The following is a 296-nucleotide window of genomic DNA, read 5'->3' as shown; positions in this document are numbered from 1 at the left end:
TACAGCGATGCGTTGCCAGTAACACCTGTGCAGGGAGATGTTTCCCTCCTAAGTGCCAAGTGGAACATGGCCTCGTCAGCGGTGGGTGGCTGGGGACAGCATGTGGAGTGACGGCTGGGGACAGCGTGTGGAGTGGAGTGACGGCTGTGCTCAGCACCCCTGCCCTCGCCTGTGCGCTTTTTCCCTCCTCTACGCGCACTGGTGTCTTTGCTGGTCCTTCACCGCGATGGCCCGGTGTTTGTCTGCCAGTGGGGAGCTGGGGGCCACCCAGGGGGCTGAGTGCCAGCCATGGCGGG

Source organism: Pterocles gutturalis, unplaced genomic scaffold (genome assembly GCF_000699245.1).
Source record: "Pterocles gutturalis isolate BGI_N339 unplaced genomic scaffold, ASM69924v1 scaffold9693, whole genome shotgun sequence".
In the NCBI taxonomy this organism is placed as follows: Eukaryota; Metazoa; Chordata; class Aves; order Pterocliformes; family Pteroclidae; genus Pterocles; species Pterocles gutturalis.
Note: the sequence above shows the minus strand (reverse complement) of the source record.